Consider the following 18,754-nt stretch of genomic DNA (forward strand, 5'->3'; position numbering starts at 1 on the left):
TTAAGGGCGCCGGCTGAGGAATGAAGGGACTCCTTTTACATTTGAGTGTGGGATCAGGGGGGTCACATAGCTCAAGTGCCTAAAATCCAACCTGCCGCCATAAACACCTTGTAGAGAGAAGGTCGGCCGGCTGCTTTCAATCCCCTCCAGCCCAGCAGTTGCTGTTTCGACACAAAATGGACACGCTGTGCAGTGAACAGGTGGAACGATGACACTATTAGAAGAGGCTAAAATGGAGTATCATGCAGTCATGAGTGGTGACCTATTTCTCTACACACTGATGCTAAAGATAAATGCGGCTTAAGATCAACAAAAGTAAGGAACGAGGGGACATTAGCTTGACTTATACCCTACTACAAACCAGCAAAGGCTTATGGGACTGGAGCGTGTGAATGTAAACAGTTGACTTTAATTCTATATACACACTCACTTAACGCATGCCTTTCCCTCCAGTGTACACACACCTATGACACAGGCCTATTGGCTGTCAGGCAGGTTTGCTGAAAGGTTAAAGAAACGTGCTTGATTCAATGTCTCACTCTGTGAATAATTCACAGCTTGATAAAGTGGATGTGAGTTAAAGGCTTGAAACTTGAGTGAGTGATGAAAGAAAGTAGATAAACTATAAATATGCACTTCCTGCTCACCCATCAATGTCGCCTTCAACACACACACACACACACACACACAAATACACAGACAAGTTAAATATGTGCATAGGTGTTGGGCAACAGGTCTAATATGTGTGGCACTTTAAAAATGTGATCTCTAGTGTTTCCTGTCTATCTTGTCATGCAGCCAGGAGGGATGAGAGGGGCGGAGGAAAGGATGTGATTTATTGACAGCTCCTTTGTGACTGTCCACACCTTCAGCAGTTCAATGTTAAACTGTTGTTTTTCCACCAAGATAAGGTAGAGAAGGAAACATGTCCAGTTTTTTAATAACCATCTAGAGGAAGATTTAAATAATCGATGCCAACATGGATTATATGAATTCCTTTTAATAGCATCACATCCCTGCTAATGCAATGAGAAACTGTTTTAACACAACAACTCATGCAGTCACACAGCTGACTGGCACTTAATAACAATCTACAGCATATTACCTTCATACAAAGCATTTTAATGCACCTGATAAAATTCCCAGTATCCCTGTGCAGCCAAGAAGGTCAGACAGAAAAACACATGTTCCACTGCTTCTAGAGCAAAAACTGAAAGAAGGAATAAAATCAGACAAGGTGACCTTTGCTCCCGGATGTGAAAGGACGCAGAGGTTGTTGTTTTCTGCAGAACAGGTGAGTTAATTGTTTGTTGTTTTCTGCAGAACACGTGAGTTAATTGTTTGCTGTGTTTCAGCAACATGCTGCCACAGCTTGTGCAGCAGTTGCTCGCTAAGTGAGTGTAGTTGTAGTTCAGTCCTGTTGGGATGGGTGGTGTCGAGCTGCAGGTGTAGCTAAACATGTTGCTAACAGGCTCAGCAAACCTGTGGTTTTGCTTGTTGTTGTTGTCATGAACATGTTTTAGGGTGTAACCAAACTATCTGACGTGCTGTCACCATGCAGGACTTGCTGCAGGGAAAGTGTTGGCATTTGTTTCTGGCATGAAGCACATTGTGACTGGTAGTTAACTATTACTTCTGTGAACTCGGCTTCATTATTAATTTCATTTTATTTCTGCTGTCATCAGTTTGTAACCTGTTCTGATTCTCAGCTTATTTATTGACCAGTAGATTATGATTGAATTGAGTTTTCTGAACTATATTTTTTGTGTTGTCAGTTAATAGACACAGGTTGTGTATCTTGGCCCTCACGTCTTCAGGTGTAGTTGTGTTTCAGGTGAAAAGCTTCAGCTGAGAAGTTACAGCAGCTTAGTCTCTTCTCATCTACATGCAGCTCCAGGTGGCAGGAAAGGTTTTAGAGACACACAGTATCTCACAACTTTAACAAATAAAAGCTTCATTATTTGCATGGCCAGGGTCAACACGTGTTAAGTGAGAATATGTTATTTATCTATTTGCAACTTTCATTCAGTGCCATTTCAAACACTGAATCCATTCTGGCACATTGAAAACATTAAAGGACTGAACACTTTTTTTGTTCCATTTTTTTTTAAGAGACTTTGAAAAGAAAACGCCCACTCCAGTGTGCGTCTGTGGGCTGCTGGTTCACATTGAGGCGGTCGTCTAATGAGAAGCATTCCTGCCTGAGAGAGGAAAAGATGGACAGCCTGTGAGGCCTTTAATTTTCATGATTTGTACCTTTGATTTTGGCTTTCCCCTAATCACCCCACTCCAACGACACCAGGTTGCTGTGTGTGTGTGTTCATAAGTGTGTATATTTGTGTGTGCGCCTGACGGTTTGGGTGATTCCCACATGTGGTTTTGGGTAGCCTTCAAGGGCATGCCACATGTTGCTGGAGTTGCTATCTGCTTGGCGAACGTGGTGATGAGGATGAAATGTGATAGGTGATGTTTTTTCAGCCTCCGTTCCACAGTAAGGAATGCAGACAGTTTGGTTGGGGGTCTGTCATTACTCCCAAATAGAGAGGAATCTAATGCTGCCACTTCTGATGTCAGTGACATCTAGGTCCGGTGTGCGTGTGTGTGTCATATTGTGTGATGGTGGATGGGTCGATCCAGAGCAGGGCAGGAGAACATCTGGTGACATTAAAATCAAAGAATAGAGTCCATATTGTATGAGTTCCCTGTACAGGGTAGCAAGCAGCATAAAGACAAAGTTACAGACCAACTCACCAGAGCTAAAATGTTGGACCTAAATTCACTGGGACTCTAGAAACACAAATCTGTGATTGCTGGATGTGAAACAAATAATCTGAACTTTATGAAGTGACAGTATTAGTGTTGTGTTGTGTTTAATGCTTGTTATGCTGACCCCAAGTGGCTGAAAAGGTCTGACCATGCACTGAGCTCTGAAGAGTAAAATCTGACTCCACAACCTCTAAAAGACAAAGACATGTGGCTTTGTCAACAAAATTTACCAGACATCTTCTTCATCCAAACACAGAGTGGTAATTATTTTAACAGTCTTTAGGTTTCTCCATGGTGAGGCAGCCAGGGGAGCAAGACTCCTGGGGTCAGAAGCCTCAGAGCTGTGAACAGATGCACACGATTAACTCAGGCTACTTCAGATTAGTTGCCTTTTGAAGTTCAAGTTCCTTTTTGTGACATTTTCTTTTGGAGGCCAGCGGTGCCTTGTAACCCGAGACAGAGGGGGAGGGAGCGATGGAGGCGGAGTGGGGGTCTTTTTGGGTGGTCCGCCCCAGAATGAGGAATGCTGAGAGTGTGCCTTTGAGCTCATATAGATTGCTATGTTGCTCAGTATCTGATTTGGCCCTCTAAACCTAAACCTCACCACCTGCAAATGTGCACATTGGGCCTTCAAGCTGTGCAAAATGCTTTGGTGCATTAACTGTAAATACTTGTTTTAGTACTTTTTGCAAGAGGAAGTGAAGGTGAAGATTCTGAGCAGAGACATTTCACTGACTTTGGTTTCTTAGACAATAGCAGGTCTAATTCAGGCATGTTACTTTGTTTTGCTCACCTGTGACCATTTGTGTATGTAATGTCAGTGCTGTTTGATGAAAAAATAATACTTTTTCTAAATACTGAAGCAGCCAATACTTGCAACATACTACTACACAACCTTTACAGTGGATTCATCATTTAACTTGCCACTTGGTTTTCTGTGCCACAGAAATTGACACATTAATGATAGACACCAGTAAAACACAGTGTGATGACAAGTTTAAAGCTGGTCTAGCTTCTGTTCCGTATGTGATCCCATGCAACTTGTAGGGTGTGTTCACAGGCTGGGTGTCTAAAAGTGAGTTGTTAGTTGATTTTATCAGTAATAATTAAAGGGGAACTCCACATTTATGAGTTAGACCTCAGGAAGAATTGCCTCTGTTATGATAAAGAAGCAAATGGACTTCACACAAACACCCTGTAAAACAAACCACTCTTAGAGCTCTAATAACTTTTTAATGATTCTCATTTGAGACCACCTTTATATGAACCTACTGTTTTCATACTAACACATTCATATCTAGCAGAGCTGCAATTTCTGTTTCAAGTGGAGTGCACTCAAGCTCATTAATTGTTGAATTAAATTCACCTTGCATCCCAAGTGTCAAGAAAACCAAATAAATAAATGCAGTATAAAACAATGGGTCCTGGGGATCAGCTAAAATCAGGCAAAGACTTTGGGAACCTTATGGCTATCATAAAATCTTTATAACTACTATAAAATCTGAACACACAAACATGTTAATAAAAGGTTATTTTACAGCCTCATAACCGAAAATCTGTGCTGACACATTCTGCTAGTTTGTCTGCAGCTCCAAAAAAACGATTTATTTGACCTGTATTTGTACAGGTGAAGTTAGGACTGATGTGGGTGATGGTGCAGAGCCTGACAGGTTGTTTTAGGTTCTGATCCCATGATACCAGTTAAACTAATGTTACTTTGAAGATTTGATCTAAAGCGAGAGAAATTTAAGATGTATTTCCTCACCACAAAACTAAACACGTACATGGAGCACACTTGAGTAGAGACAGATCGTAGCTTCATATGTGTCACATCTTTAAAATAAGTGCACTTATGAACTAAAGTTCAGTATGGGGATTAACTTTTCAAAAAAAAACTGTTTTTCAAGGCAGTTTCACAGTTTATATTCCACTTCATTTTTGTCAGTGTTGTGTCTGTCCCAGTGACAAAATTAGTGTGACAGACTAATAAACAGGTCACCTCTGTAAATAAACTGGATACCGTCTGATTTTCAGCCTTAGGAAAACTGTTGGAACCGATTCTGCACTGCGTTCTGTATTCATAAAGCTTGCAAGTCAAAAATATGCTTCATTAGGAGAAACAGTCACTGTTGTCAAAGGCTGGGGACTCATTTGTCCTTAACATAAATCTGATATGCATTTAAAAAATGGAAACCAAATGTTTATAGCTGATGATTTATCTGGCATATGTGGTGCAGAACTGGATAAATGTGTTCCTTCTGCTGCACTGTGCAACGAACTGCAAATGAAAAAGCAAAAGTTATGTCTTTATCTGCATGGTACTGGATAACTTTTATGAATTGAAAAAAAAGAAGTGAGGGTATAGTGGAATAACATATGGACTTAATAACACCAGTTCTCCATAAAACCTGATGAGAATAGTCTACAGCTATCCAAAAGGAACTGCTGCTGCCCACTGGTGTAGAGGAGCTCTCTCTTCAAATAGCAGTACACCAAAACATTGAGTCAGGACTGCTGCATTGCTTTAAGGTGGTGATTTTGTGGGTTAACATGGCTGAAAAGCATTAATCTGAATCACCTGAGTTATTTTCAAGGAGAATACACACAGTTCTACCCACAAACTTTGATTTCTGCGGTTGTTTACTAAAATCTGCAGCTGCACAGTTGAGATTTCCTTACAGATTGCAGATTGTGGGCACTCTGACAAATTATGAGGCAAGTGTTCGAGATAGTTTAGACATCGTCTGATGCTCTCCTGAGTCACTCCTTCCAGCTGTTTCCAACCTGCTGCTAGGACCTTACAAAAATGGCCCTGCCAAGAGATGGAATCAGTGAAATGTTTGAAAAGCCACTGCCTCACAACTCATCAGTAATGAAGTGTTTGAAACAGTGCAGGTTGGAGAGGAGGAGGGAAGGAATGTGGTGGTTTCAGGCTCTGTGACAAATCATCTGAATGTTTCTAATGACTGAAAGAGTCACTTGGCTTGACCATTAAGAAACTCAAGTCTGACACTTTTTTGTAATCAGTGTTTTCTGAGTCAGACTTTTCTCAGTATTTCAGTTTAGATGGTGCTGCTGAGGGAAGCACATCTGGACTGTTTGGGGGGTGGGCATGTAAAGTTTTCACAATAACCCCAAATATGTTGAAACCAGACGCTGAAATTAAATATGTCCAACAGTTAAAACACTATTGTCACAGATAAAAAAGCAAATGTCTTTACCAGAAGTTGGACAACCAGTTTATCTGACAGTTATGGTTAGTTTTATTTATTTTTATTTTTGTTTAGCTTTCCTTCTTCATCAGCAAATTAAATGTGGTTCAGGAGTCATGTGACCAGCTGTATGTATGAACCTGTGGTCATACATGCAGGAAGGTGGTGTCTGTTCAAAGATGGTCTTTGGATGTGATTGTCCCTGATCTTTGTCCAGCCACTGACTTTGTGGTTGATTGTTGTTTAGTTTGCAGGTTGTGGTAGATACAAACCGGGAGTGTGGAGAAGGGAACAGTATGATTGCGAGTGAAACTGGGATGTTGTGGTTATGTGGCTCAACCATTAGACTACCAGGGTATTTTGTGGTCCTTTTTTGTCAGGGTCATGGCTGGGGTTGTTGTACATAGTTGACGTGGTCTGTTGTTTCCATTTAGGTGACAAGTTATTTGTCATTGCCTTCAAATGAGCCTTATTTGATAGTCTGATTTGGCAGAACTGTCAGTGTTATAGATAACCACAACAAATAGAACCTGCCACTGAAGATTGAAGTCATGAGAAAAATAAATCGGTGTCAGGTGATGGAAATGACCATCTTGGCTGTCAAGTGTCAGACACTTTGTACACCTGAACAATCCACCCTGACGTCCTCCCTGTACTACAGTTAAACAAAATTGCCTCATCTATAACCCAGAAAGCATATGATGTTAAGGCTGTTATGGGTAATAAATTGAGCACAAACTGGGAGCAATGTATCACAGCGATGCTGCAGCTTGTCTGGTAATGTAACTGTACAGTGCAAAGTTTCCTGGCAAAAGTTAATTGAAATTGCATAATTGAGATTTTTGGTTGTACAGTGTTTTGTGGTGATTTTGCAGAGTAGTCTTATCTCATCTTAGCATCAGCAGTCAGTCAGTTTTCCTTTTCACTTTCTCATATGCCATCAGGATTAATTGCAGGACCAAAGGTCAAAGCTAACTACCCTACTAATAATTACACAAGCACCATAGCACCAAAGAGATTTGATTTCTATCTGGTTTAATATTATTGATTTAGTATAAAACAATTACTTACAACTTGCAAACCTTTTAGAAATTAGAATATAAAGTGGCATGTTAAGTATTATTCACTGGATGTTTGACACTGTACCCAAAAAAAAGCAGCTCAAACAAGCCATAAAAACTACTCTTGAGTGCAGTTTGATCCAGCTCACAAGTGGGACTCATTTTATGTCCCACAGACCGTTTCTGCTTCACATTTAGTGTTCAATGAGCAAAGCCCCATATACCCCACAGTAACACAAAAAAGTATGGGGATTAACTTTTCAATTTACCCAGTCCTTGATGTTATGCAAACAAAAAGGACTGGAGAAGAAAAAAAATCTGGTTAGTTGGACATCATGGACTCTATTTCTTGAACCCAGATGAGCAAGATCTGTCAGGGTTTAAGTCCAAATGTGCTGCAGCTGATCCCCCCCCAGCTTTCACAGCCTCATTCCATCTTTCCATCATAAGCTTATAACGGATTCTTAATAGGACGCAGACTCTACATTCCCCAAGTATGTAAAGGCCTACAGGCATCCAAATCATACTGTTGACATTCAGCTGGAAACAGTCAGTGACAAAGAGTCTGTGACACAGATATTCACACAGAGACTCTTCTGATCGGGCAGCGGTCATGAGGAGAGCGAGGTGATGATCAGACTGTTGTGCTTGTAGCTCTGCTTGTAACTGCAAACCTTAAGCAGCATAAAAAATGGGGAAGGAAATGCTTTTGTTGTTTTTAGTTGGAAATGTATTGTATTGTTGGTCATGAATTTAGATCTTTGGAAACTTTTAGTTGTTTTTTTTTTTTTTTTGCACTAAATTGAGCATCATCTTTTAGTATGTGTTTCCCCAAACAGTGGTTCCTCAGTGGCAAGACAGAAGGAAAACTTGTAGCTTTATTGCCAGGACACAACATCACACAACTACCAGGACAAAGACACAGAATTATTTTAACTAGCTCAGACTTCTGGCTTTAGTCACCAATGAGGCACATGCTTCACATACATCAAGTCTCTTTCCATTGTACTTTGTCACATTTTGTTTTTGAAACACCAACTTTTCCATCTCAGAGTAAAAATCAGCATTTGCACTGATGTTTTAGTGAATGGAAACACATTTATTGACAGGCTTTTTCACATATTTGTCTTTGGATATTTTCCCACAAAGCTTTGCACAAGATACTTTTGCTTTCTGGACTTAAAAGCTGTAAACCTTCTTAAGCTATATACAAAAAATAGTTGTCTGAAGTATTTATGCAAGAATTCCATCACAGATATTGACTTTTCCAGAGGAGGATGTATTTGAGCTGATAAGGTTTAATTTCTTTTCTCAGCCAAAGAAAAAAGTTTAGTCTTAGTTTCACTTTGTGTTTTAGGAAAACGCTGCATTTAAAGATGTTTTCAGGGTCATTGAAGCACTTACAAAGCACACACACACACACACACACACACACACACCTATAGATAAAGGAGGGGTTGTAGAAATTGTGCATCACTCTGAAACTGCTTTCTACAAACATGCCCTCGTGAAGAGCACACACACACACACACACACACACACACACACCCACATATAGGGGAAAAACATGAAAGGATTTGTGGAACTGTTCTCAAACAGGCATGTGCACACACACACACACACACACACACACATTGACTTATGGAAGAGTCAGACACTGCTGAGTGGTTGTATTGTTGATGACAAGGGCCCGTGAAGGAAGGACAGGCTTCCTGTCTGTGGTTGTGTTGTCGTGGAGACTGCAGGCTCCAGTCTAATAGATTACCCAAAATCCTTTGATCTCTAAGAGGGAAACCAAAGAGGATCCTTAAATTGGCACCACTTTCCACATAAAAAGAACCACTGGCATAGTTTGAGAGCTTTTCTGTCTTTCTTCTGACTCGATACTCATTGGAAAAATCAGCATTTTCAAACTCATAACCCACAATTGTAGGTTTAGTAAAACAACGATGTGTTTGAGGCAGGAAACGTTTTATTTGACACGGAAACTATCGGTGGACAGAGACAAAGAGACACTGTATTTGGACATGTTACCTGGCCAGGTGGACGATCCATAAGGAACTGCAGTCAAACATGCACAGGGTCATTCTGAGACATTTATGTGGCCATTTCTACACTACACTTTGTTCTTTTTATGTTTTTATTGCAAACTCACCATCCAAAATGAGTTATTCAGAGGCAACTTGTTTTTTCTTAACATTTGAGTGAAGCAACTCATTTTTTAACAGCATTGAAAAATGGTTGTTGGGGTGGATTGTAGGTGTACAAAACTCTCTGTCTGACTTGCACCAGAACCTGGAGTTTACATCTGCAATCGTGTCAGTGGTTAAGTTGCCAAATGCTTAAATCAATAACATATTCTCTTTAGTAGAAAACATATTCTGGTCAGTAGTGTGTTTCCATCAGGAAGTGTTTGATGTTGCAGTTTAGTTGTATATAAATGTCATTTCTGGAAGACAGGGTTGTGCAATTTCCTTCTCTGCAGAGGTCAGCAGATACTTCTATGTGTATGTTAGCAGAAGCCTAATTCCAGCTGTAGTAGGGCTGCACCATATACACATTTTCCATTGTTTACTAGTATTGTTCTCATAGCACTATTATTAGCACTATCATAGCATAACACTATTATATCCACATGAAGTACATGACTATCCTCCAGTTTTTCTATGCATTTTTAATTTGTGCATAAAAAGTGGAAGCAGCAGACTCTGAACTGAAACTGAAGGACTTTTTTTTTTTTTTTTTTTTGGCTTGGCTGACATGAAAAGTTGGAATATCGCAAGCAGTAAATTCTAATATGGGCTGATGGAAACAGATCTTTGGACGTACCTTGAGCTCATGGCACCACTTTCAGTTTTTCTACTGTAGACAAAGTAGTTATGTCGCACTGCCACTCACTGTAACGTGCCTCCACTCTACCAGAAAAATGAAAGGAGCATAAAACCATTATGTTCACGGCTAAAGACCAAACACAGATCCATGTTTCATGTCATCACCATCGCAGCTTATTTAAAAAAAGACAAGCCAATGAAGGAACCCATTACATGCTGAGCTTAAATTCTACTTTAGAAGGAAACAACAATGAAACGCTAAACTGTTTTATTTAGTTGATGGAAATTTCTGCAAATATTTGAAAATAAAGTTTATAGTGTTTTAATAACCAGAAAAAACTGCATTTCTTGGGATGTTACCTAAAGGCAAGAAAAGTTTAAAAATGTCCTTGAGCCACCTGAACGCCACCTTTGAGACACCGGACAGCTGTGATATGTGGTTTATATATTTGAAGTCACTCTCCAGCTGGACTCTATGCAACGTCATGTTGTCCTTGAACAGCATATTGTCAGTTTGTAGGTTTTCCGTTTCATGTGTCTGCAGCGATGTCACCAAGGTGAACTCTGCTGTGTTTATTGTACTTGACAATTAAAGTGATTCTGATCCTGCAGCCCATTTAAAACCTCTTGAAATTCCCTGGCTCAAAACTGTTCTTGCTCTTTGTTTTTGTCCTTCATAAACAAAATCCGCTCTCAGTTGTTTTTGTTTGCCGAGTTAGATGGCCTTTCGATCAAAACAGTCGGCTCATTCTATTTTAATTAACATCTAGCATCCATTATACAGTCATTGCATTGCCCTACTTTGGTTTACTGCATAAACAGTTTTTTGACATGTAAGACCAACATTTCATGTTATGTTTGCCTCCCAGAGAGACAGAAAGAAACAGGATGACAAAGCAAAGGGAGGGAACGCTGCTATAATGCTTCCTTCCTCTACGGGCTGACGGCGATGAGAACACGTCATTGTGAAGGGGTCGGATTAAGCTTTCTGTCTGTAGCTTTTCATTTTCATCTCAGCTACATTATCGTCCCCAGTGAATGGCGACCCAGGGGAAAGTCTTAATGTACACCATTATGATTTTGTGGTTGCAGCCTAAGACGGAGCTCCACAGGCTTCCTGCCAAACTCCACAGTGTCACATGAGGGTCATAAATCAAAACAATTATGAGGTTTGTGTAATGGTACAGTACGGGCGGTAATGGAGAGTCGTTGCAGGAGACGGGTTTGATTCAGCTCGAGTTCTGTCATGCTGCTGATGCTGGTGTGGTTGTTGGTGGCCTGGTGGTCAGACAGACTGTCCTTCAAACATGGGACCAGCATAGAAAATCTGCTGTGTCAGCAAATATTCATTCTACTGAAGTGTCCTTAAAGGAAACATCAACATGGAAAATCTGGAAACTGGTGTACAGTAGAGCTTAGAGGACATTTAATTGTTCATGTCGTGCATTTGTCTAATTCTGGTAACTGGAAATGTCGATTAGACCATGACCATTTTTCCAGCACAGCCACGATGGAGTTTGATATTCCCACTTTCTGATAATGCAACCGTTTATAAAGGGCTCAAAAATGCAAATTAATGGTTAGCATTAATTATATGCCATTAATAAGAACAACCTTTGGGATCCCAGACTGTGTAAACTCTGTAATTCATTTGTGAGACTGCACCAATGGACTGTTTGACTGACCACCTATTGGAAAAGAGCTGCTGGACAGTTGGCCCAAAATCCATTTACTACCCACATTTACAGCTGCCAGTAGAACCAATGGTTTATTAACATTTATAACTTGAGGTGACCTTTGCCAGTGGCTCTTTAGAAGCTGACAAACCCACAACCCTTTACTAAAGTCGTATATTTACAACTGCTAAACTGTCAACTTTTCGTATTTATGTCTTTTTTTCAACTTGTTCTATTGTACGTTTTGTACATATTAACAGCTGGTCAAACTATGGATAAGATGGTTGTAGATGTTTTCGGTAGGATGATGATGTAGGTGGTTGAACAGTCCACTGGGAAGGTCTCCAAAATGAACTAAAGGTGAGATAGAGATAAAGATGCCAGTGTTTAAAATACAGTGATGAGACACTGAGGTTAAAGTTTCAATAGAGAGTTTTTGCATTGTGTGATATTGAAATGCTGTTTTAATTTTGAAAAAGTACAGACATTGAATACCTGAATAGTGAAGATAATGCTTTGTCTGTATCAGGTTTCACAAAGTATCAGCTTAAATTATTTTGTAAGGTCTCTCTCTCCATGTGTGTCTTTGGAGAGCTGCATTGTGTGTTCTGGTACCATATGTTGGCCTGTTTATTCCGATGGACTTTTTTTTAGCATACAGACTCTTATCTTCTGCTTAATGCAAAAATGACTCAACCCTATTATTGGACTTAAAAGTCTGAGTTTTGCTAATACTACATTAATGAGACTATGTTTCATGTTTGTGATGCTCAGTATCTTCTGGTCTTTGCTCTGCTAAGGTTGTCTCTGCTGATCAGTTATGTGTGTTTCAGTATCTTTGAGTTTGACAGCCTTTTCTTTTGTCTTGGTTATGAATGGGATGAAACGTCTTTCTGGGTACCATGTGCACCATGTGACATGTATTTTCGACTGTTCACCCCCCTCACCCAGCACCCATCTTCTCTCTCTCTCTTTTTTCTTTATTTATATATATGCCTCTCCACCACAAGCCAGTCCAAAGAGCATCTGGTTCCTCTTGGGCCTGCGGTCACAACACTGAGAGAGTGCCACATCAAAGCTCGCTCCATCCAGCCCACAGAGAAGAGAGGAGAGCAAAGGGGGGGGGGGGGGGGGGGGGTGACGAGGAGAGAAAATCTGGGACAAATTCTGTTTCACACACACAGTGCAAATCTGTCTTTGCTCATGGAAAAATTGCAGTGCGCATCAGTGGTGCCGCACTGAAAATCCATCAATCTCCCAGTTCACTCTCACAGATAGTCTGGCTCTCTCTCCCTTTGGCGAGAAGTTTCTAGGCTCTAAAGTTTGTTGTCAGTTTTTATTCTATTAGTGTTACATCATTTTATTCAGTTATGTCAGTGAAACTACTACCAAGATTTAACCAGGACCTGTGTCTTTAGTGAGCGCGTGGAAAACTTTAGACCAATCCACACTGTGTGGTGATCAAAAATCATCTTAACACTTCTCCTTTTTTCAGGCCAGGACATGCACACACACAAACTCATCCAGACACACGCGAAAGAAGATCAAACGTGAGGAGGGGGTTGATGGTACATTTTGAAATGTGACCCTCCAGTAATTTCCCCATCACTCAAGGGCACCAAAACATAAACACAAGTGTACCTGCAGCTTCCTGCTGCTCTTTGTGTTTGACATTCGAGACGTCAAAGAACAATTTTCACTCTGCACAAACATGTTGTGACGGTTGAACAGTAACGAGTTATCATTAGATTACATTTAGTCTCTGCTCTAAGGCATCTGTATTAGTTACAGATGACGCTAGAGTCAGCCAGGTGAACGGGGAGTTTGTCAGCAGGGCTGCGAAGGTGAAAATGTTCTTTGTTCAAAATCCACCAGGGCTGTTGTTCTGCACGACACCTACACATTGTCCACTTACCAGCAGCGATGTGCATTTCAACACTCCCTTTTTGTGCACAACCCAAAAATAACAATAACACGATGACATGTGATGTTGAGTTTGAAACCGTTGATAGTGAGTAATAAATGTGAATAAGAACATAGACCAGGTGAATATAATGATGAACTGGCTCTCAGAAAATGATTGTTCTAAGTGACACAGTTTTACATCGTTATATCAGTCTTAAGTTGTAACATGTTACATCCCTGAATTTCAAATGAAAATCAGCAAGAGTTATGATTCTCTGGAATGTCACTGTTGACATTTGACAGTAGTTTTAAAAAAGAGGTTAAACTACAGTTTCCAAAGTTAAGGCTGTAATGCCAAACTCAAAAGTTTCACGAAACCTGGGTGGTATTGCTGAGGACTCTAGTATGTCTTGTTTTGTATTACAAGCATAATCATATGTGTGACTTATGTTTCCCAACAAAGAGGGCCCCTAGATGTTTACAGCATGCAAATGTAAAAGCTTTAATAAATGTCACTGGATGTCGAAACAAGCATTTATTCATATGAAAAGTTCTTTTTATTACTTTGAGCTTCCATCTCTCTAAAGCCCAGCCATAAATAAAAACATCATCAACTTGTCTGGTTATAAACAAAATCTAAAAAAGGTCTACTGATTTAAAAGTGATGGAATGACTTTAAAAACCGATGATAAATGCATTTTTGCTTTTCTTAGTACTTGATCTCTTGATGTCATCATTGTCCTTAGTCTGGCGTCTGGCTTGCGGCTGCTCTGCCCTCATCTTCCTGCCACCTGTGAGCACAATGTTCTGGATGGTCAGGAAACGTTTCACAGCTTACGCTTCCTCCTCCTCAGACTCACGCCAGAGCCTGTGATGCGTGCAGCTGCCTGTCACACCCAGGGGAAAAGCCCTTGGCCAGAAATAAAATGAAATCTCTGTATCTGAGTTTGTGGCAACTGTTCAACAGAACTGTTATGTGCTGTTGATTCCCTTATCACATTTTGTTTACGAGATGCTGGATGGTGAGATGCTGCCCTGCAAACATGTTGAACACATGCTATTAACATGTTATTATATGGCACCATTATGAAGCTGGGACAGCAATTTCTATCAAAACAGATGTTTTCAACACTATTGTAACACTAAACATCTGTACAGATCCTAAACATAACCTATGTCGAATCGATGGCTGCAGTTGGGATCAAACACAGCGTACAAAAATACACAGGTAGTTTCTTTTGATTTAGGGGTCAATAGTAATATTGGGAAACTAGCCTTCTAATCCAGCATGTCCAAATCTTAGCACATCTCTCTCTGCTGCTCATCTGCACGGCTTTGCTTTTTCTTTTTTTAAATTTTTTTGTATGCCCTCTTGTCAAACGCTTTGTACCTACGGAGCTGGTTTTCTGGTCACTAGAGCAATTCATCATGCGTATTTTTGATTATGGCCATGCCTTTAACATACAGTGAGTCCCTTGAGCTTCATTCAGCTGAAGACCTCTGTTTTCTCTGCCTGCTTCACACAGAGCAGGACACCACACAGAGGTCAGAAGCTGCTGAATGGGCCAGCGGCCACAAAACCACAAGAATCCTGACTCTGGCATGGACGAGCAGCTTAGGCCTCTTTTGGGTTGGTTCAGAAAGAGAAGGGCTCATGCTGCATCATGGACATCTGTGAATCTTAATGATTTTCTTCTTCTTTTTTTTTTTTTGGTTTGAGCCAAACAATTAAGTTTTTCTCCAGCTTTCCGTCTTTATCATTTTGTTGTTTGTCTTTCTTCACTTGGAGCCATTTGCTGCAGTTCATTCTTGTCCACTATGAAAAACGACCTCAGCAGTCCTGAAAATCCCATCAATCCCAGGAAACATGACAGCTCATGGGTTCGGTCAGTGTTTTTATCCTCTGTGCAGAGTGGCGTGTTTTCATTTCAGCTCTGTGTTACCTTACACTCTGCTTCCTGTCACTCACCTCGCAGACAGACCTCACAGCAGAACCACATGCAGGACTCATGGAGGAAGGCATTGCTCAAAGTCATGTTGCTCACATTACTGTAACATTATGGTCTTCCTATGGGACGACTGTTTAATTCATGTTACTGGAAGCTGGATATGAAAGCATGGGTTTATACATGATAGAATACAGTTTGCTAAATAACTGAGGGAAAAGAGACTGCTTTAACACTGTGGGAAATCCGGCTTGGCCTGTTTATTCCAGTCTTTTGTTTTTCAGGAATATGGTCCCTTTGACCCTTTCTTCAGGGAATTTCTCCACAGCAGGATCTCTGATTGCACATGGGAGCATATTCTAATGCAACGCAGGTGAAGAGACCTCCCTCCACTTCTCTCCTCCAGCTCCTCTCTCTGTCTCTCTGTTTCCCACCCTCAGTCTGGATTGATTTACCTGTATTGTTTCCATTGTCTCTGCAGCAGCAGATGTCAGCCATGTTGGGAGTGAACATGGAGCCAGACCTTGTCAACTGGGCTCTGGGCTACGTCACATGTTTGACTTATGGTTTGGCTGGGCAGAGGGAAGCAGAAGAGGTGTTTGAAGATCACAGCCCTCCTTCTGCACAGTCGAGAAATGTTTCAAAATACATTTTGGATTTTACCTCACACGATCAATTTTCTTTTATGGAACAGAGCTTTTCAGCTTTCTGAGAAAATAACCCCTTTAGATGTCATCAGGGTTATTTCAGTGTGGACTTTTGGAGTTTTTACCATCAAATGTGTGGGTTAATGCTTATGGTTATAATCTCAGCAGTTATTTTTTAGACTCTCTCCAGAGTCGCAGCCATTATGCAGCTGTTTTCACAGACTGATACTTCCATTGACCAGTGTATCGAACATTATGTGTAAAATTGGTGGCATTGTCCTTTAAGTACAAAGTCAACTTGGTAGTGGAACAGGAAGAGTGTCAGTGGTTGGACTCACTGATTTAAGATTTTGTGTTTACCAGGTAAACTGTCCATATATTGAGATATGGTACTGTAAATGTCATTTTAAGGTTTTAATAAGGTCATTTAACTATTGTGGAATAAACATAATGCACAGTATTAATCCTTTTTTATTTTTGTTTAATTTATGGTAGTTAAAATGATCACTCAGGACACACATTTACATGATACTTCCGTTATTTATAATAAGATAAGATCAGCTTTATTTGTCACATGCACGTAGTACAATGTACAGTGAAATGCGTTTTTGTACCTGCAGCCAATAGCTAAACAATTCCACACAAAAGTATAAAAGATAAAAATATAAATATGTATTTGTATATAAAAATATATAAAGGTGGCAATAGATGGGTAGCTTATACATCTGACTGACAGTAAACGTAATCTAGTGGGCTCTGTCTTAGTCAAAAGTTTGGTTACTACCCATTCCCGTTGATGAGGAAAAATCTTCAGTGTTCAAGTTTAAGTTTGTAAACATCTTTTAAAATAGCTTTAAGGTCGGAAAAAAGATCTTATTCCACACTGTCTGACAGTGTTGTGTATATTCTGCGTCAGTTCGTTCCAGCTCTTTGTTCCGACCCTGTGGGTTTGAGCAAAGTTTGTCTGCACAGCATGAATTTGTACTGACCCACCAGTGAGTTATTATAGTTGAAGAAGTTAAACTGAAGACAATAGCTTCAATAGCAATGTCACAGAAAACACATTTGCTATTTTTGTCAGTAATCTAAGTCAGTAATTCTCTGGCCTACAGCAACAATCAACATTTAAACAATTAACATCCCATAACTCAGTGTGAGTTTTATGTTCATTGTGCACCACTCCCTTCTCATTCTGCCTTTTACAGCACCCTCTAGAAATGACTCAAAGGTCTACAGGGAAAAGTGAAGAGGGAGGCAAACAGAAAACAGGCATCCAACAGTCATTCAGCTCCTCAGAACACAGCTTTAATCAGAACCAGAGAGACAGCAACTTTGAAATGTCCTTATTCACATTCGTCTGCTCTGGCGTGTTTAGGGACACTGACGATAAAGGTTTAATGCAAAAAACATGCCATGGTTTAAAGAGAGAATGACAACTTAAACTAATCATGCTGCACAATGGCAAAGGTTTTTAACACCGACACTTCTTATAGGAAATGTGTTGGCAAAATTTTCAATGGTTTGTGCCTTTCGACAATCAAAGCAGCCTTATTTCTACCTCACATAGATCACATTCCTGCAGAGACACAAAGAGAGTGCACTGATGCTTTGATTAGCCACACAGGACAACACAGGGGTCAGTACACCAGAACAAGTCTCCTACTTTCACCTCCCTGTCTCCAGCCTCTCCTCTATACAGCTCTGTTATTAATGCCCCTTCCGGACTTCTTCCAAATCCCATCAATCCATTTGTCCGGATTTCGCTCTGCGGTTTTTCCGGATCCACAGAAAAGAAGGAATTGAGGGAGGCTGGAGTCACTCTCCCAGGGCGAGGACTCAGTATGGGAGGAAAAAGAGCAAACACGGTGGAGCGTACCGAGGGAGGCAGCCGTGAGGCTTAAGACCCCAGACAATAGAAATTAATTAGAATGCCCTCAGTGGAGCATTAGTCTACTGATTAAGGACTAGAGGATTGTTGGATAGGCACACAAAACACTGTTTTTGTGTATATAGGGGCCTCCTTAACCATCTTTGCTGTGTCTTATTTCACTGAAATACCTTTTTAACCAAGTTTTCCCCTTTTCTTTTCCCCTTAAGTACTTTTATGGTTTGAAAAATGACTTTTTCCACATTCTTCCACGATTAGTCAATTGACAAAAAATGACAATTTTTATGTATTGTATTAAGTTAATTATGAAGCACAACCTCCAGCTATTCACCAGTTCCAGCTCCTTGCTGCTTTATGAACTGAACTGAATGGCACTGGGTAGTGGAGAGTTTGGTTGTACAAAACAAGCAGTTTTAAAGCGCCACTCTGGAATATGTGGTGGGTATTTTTCACTGTGTTCCAACATTTTATAGACTATTAGAATTATTAATCAGAAAACTGTTTTAAGGATAAAAGACAATCATTTATATGTTAGCTGTGCGACTAAATCTGTTTCAGCTTGTTCCAGCTCTGCACTGAAGCTTACCCTTACAAAAAGAAATTAGTAAACTTCTTTCACATAACTTCATACACTTTTTGTGTACTTAGAGATAGACAAAACAAAATTATACCCATGTCATGTATTTTTTTTATACTTGGTGTATATCGACACATACACAGAAACTCTCCAACCAAACTCTTGGTGATTGAGTTGCATTTTGGGCAATGTAGTCTTCAGGTTTTGGTTAGCAAGAATATGTAGTAGCAGCACTTACATCAACA

The 18,754-nt window shown here is 40.2% G+C and overlaps 1 long non-coding RNA gene across 1 annotated transcript; it reads left to right on the top strand.

The window, feature by feature from the left end:
- The first annotated feature begins 1,258 nt into the window (after nucleotides 1–1,258).
- Nucleotides 1,259–16,152, top strand: LOC113134745 (uncharacterized). Its single transcript, XR_003296089.1, has 3 exons — nucleotides 1,259–1,294; nucleotides 15,682–15,770; nucleotides 15,879–16,152. It is a non-coding gene; the product is annotated as an uncharacterized LOC113134745 (long non-coding RNA).
- The last annotated feature ends 2,602 nt before the right edge of the window (nucleotides 16,153–18,754 follow it).

Source organism: Mastacembelus armatus, chromosome 17 (assembly GCF_900324485.2).
Source record: "Mastacembelus armatus chromosome 17, fMasArm1.2, whole genome shotgun sequence".
Lineage (NCBI taxonomy): Eukaryota > Metazoa > Chordata > Actinopteri > Synbranchiformes > Mastacembelidae > Mastacembelus > Mastacembelus armatus.